We start from the raw sequence: 3,204 nt of genomic DNA, 5'->3' as shown, positions 1-3,204 counted from the left end.
ATAAGCTTTGTAAAACTGTTTGACTTTTTTTCCCCCTAAAACTTTCCCAGACTATTTAATCAGGTTACTTACAATGTCCACATTCCTGAGAATACCCCATTGTAGTGACATTGTTTATTTCCAAATTTTTCTGCATTCAACTTAAAAGGTGTTTCTTCCCAAGAAACTGAACTTTTCTGTCAAATGCGTTTGATGGAATAGGAGAAATGGCTTCATAAAATGGATTCATTGCAAACTTTCTGTATAAATCATAAAAACCAGTAAAGAAGTTCTTTTTTTTCTTAATGTTTATTTTAGTTGAGAGAGAGAGAGAGAGAGAGAGAGAGAACAGGGGAGGGGCAGAGAAAGAGGGAGACAGAATCCAAAGCAGGCTCCAGGCTCTGAGCTGTCAGCACGGAGCCTGACGCGGGGCTCGAACTCACGAACTGTGAGATCATGATCTGAGCCGAAGCTGGACACTCAACCAACCTGAGCCACCCAGGTGCCCCAGTAAAGAAGTTCTTTATTCCATCGTCACACCTTGTTTCATGAAGCATAATACATCTCATATGCTGCAGTAACAAATGCTGAAACAAGCCACTCATTGAACTTGTCCACGGTTTTCAAGTACATGTTGTCTGACAGCCACATATTCTCATCTATGTGGTCGAGAGCAGCATGAGCTAGAAACTGGTTCAGATGATGATGATGATCTTTGGATTCTGCTTTCCCAGCTGGCAAAAATTCCATCTCAAACACTGGATGATCATGGTGGCCAACAGTTACAAAGTAGAAGCTTCTAGACATTGTCTTCAATATATAGCTCCTGCGGAGAGACACCGACAATGGAGACAGCCAGTCAGTTACCCCCGCAGACCCTCACTCAGCAGCCGCTGTCAGAAGTCCCTGAAAAGCATTTGACTTTTTAACCTGTGTGTGTGTGTGTATGTGTGTGTGTGTGTGTAGATGTAGGTGGAATACACCGTACTAAATAATGGCTGATTTTTATTTTTATTTTTTTGCTTTTTGGCTTTATTTTTATCAAAGCTTCTTCACCCTCTGCAACATAAATTGCAATATCATAGTGGAGATACTGTATTTTGCTTAAATTAAATTTTAACCCTGGATTTGAGAGCTTCCTTAGACTTCTACGTACAATATGGAAGACACCCTAGCATAATCTCATCAGCACCACTTTACAAACTTTTGCAACTTGATTATATATGTTGTTACCTCAACTTAGCTACTTAGTGTTGATTCTTACAGGTTTCTATTTCCAAGTATAATTTTTTTTGTCCTTGAGGTTTGCTGACCTACAGGTACACAAGGACTCTTTTATTGCATAAATTTTGTTACAAGTTGTATTTAAGATCCATACTGTATGGGGCACCTGGGCGGCTCAGTTGATTGAGCAGCCAACTCTTGGTTTTGGCTCGGGTCATGGTCTTCTGGTTCACAAGACTGAGCCCTGTGTCAGGCTCTGTACTGACAGTGTGGAGCCTGCTTGGGGTTCTCTCTCTCTTCTCTCTCTCTGCCCTTCCCCTGCCTGGATGTGCCCTCTCTCTCTCAAAATAAATAAACTTAAAAAAAGATCTATACTATAAGAAAATGTATAACATTTATTATAACATTATATAACATATTATAACATATATATAAAACTAAATGCACATCCACTATAATATATATGATAAAACTTGTGTCTCTAGGGTGTGTTACAAAATGACAAATAATTTTAGTGAAGATTATTAGAGGTTTTAGACAAAAGTTTTAATTTAAGAATCCTTTGAATTATCTAGATAAAATGCATACAATTTGATTGAATTCAGAATTTATATACGTTTAACCTATGTAAGATACTCAACTACTTCGACACTGTGATTAAAATCTGATGGAATAGCTTGCTATGGAAAAGAAACACGAAGCTTGCGGGGGCAGTGATAAATTTAAATCTCTAATGAAAGATTAAAAAGGGATCTGTTGAATGCCCAAATCTCCCAACAGCAGCATGAAGAACAGCTTTTGTCACAAGCTGTTCCAGGCCTTGAAGCTTAACAAGCAAGTCTCAAATAAAAATATGTGAGTTTATAGAAATGAAATGGAACCTAATAAGACTAAGCACAGGCCCTGCCTCTTCCATTGGCCTGGAGGCTTATGATCTGTTTCTTCTACTTCTTGAGATTACTTATCTGTGTTATGGTCTTTGTGAGTCTAGCTGAGATCTTCACCCACATCTCCCTGGTGAAGCTGTAAGCTCTCTTCCATGATGACTCACCTCCAGACCTGGCTTTCAGATAAGGTGTAGACAGCAGGAGGACAGAGCAGGGAGTTAACTCTCTGATGCCACTGCGAAAGCAACATAACAATCCTAGCAATCTAGTCTAGTGGTTTCCAACTTTTTCAGCAGGAAGATCCCTTTGAATACACTTTGCTGCTTAATATTGGCTGTTGCTCTAAAGTGTTGCCGGGCAGAGCACACACTCTCTCTGCTCAGTTTAAGCAGGTGACTATCTGACATGTGCCCCAATAACTGTTGTGGCACACCCTGAAATAATCAGTATCACTATTATGAAATAACAGTATCACTGTTCTTTTGCAGAATATTGAAAATAGCCCTCAGCTACCTATGACTACCTTCAGATTTGTTACAACCCCATTATTATTTTTTTTTTAATTTTAAAAATATTTTTTACATTTTTTCATTTTTAGAGCAGAGAGAGACAGAGCACGAACTGGGGAGGAGGAGAGAGAGACACACAGAATCTGAAGCAGGCTTGAGTCTCTGAGCTGTCAGCATAGAGTCCAACACGGGCTGAAACCCACAAACCGTGAGATCAAGACCTGTGCTGAAGTTTGATGCTTAACTGACTGAGCCATCCAGGTGCCCCACAACCCCCTTATTTTAAAGATGAGTAAGCTGAGGCACACAGAGTTAAATGAAGGAATAATGAATATAGTTATATCATGGAATATAGAATCGAGCGGGAAGCGTTCTGAACCATGAATTAGAAGGCCTGACTTCTAGTCTTCTTTAGGAAGACTTAGCTTTATGATCCGGGTCAGACTTTTTATGTTTTTAGGTTTATTTATTTTGAGACAGAGAGAAAGAAAGAGGAGCAGAGAGAGAGGGAGAGAGAGAATCTCAAATAGGATCCACACTGCCAGCGCAGAGCCTGACATGGGGCTTGAACTCACAAACTGTGAGATCGTGACCTGAGCCGAAAT

The sequence above is a fragment of the Lynx canadensis genome, chromosome A3, assembly GCF_007474595.2.
Source record: "Lynx canadensis isolate LIC74 chromosome A3, mLynCan4.pri.v2, whole genome shotgun sequence".
NCBI classification, from domain to species: domain Eukaryota; kingdom Metazoa; phylum Chordata; class Mammalia; order Carnivora; family Felidae; genus Lynx; species Lynx canadensis.
This window is presented reverse-complemented; position numbering follows the sequence as displayed.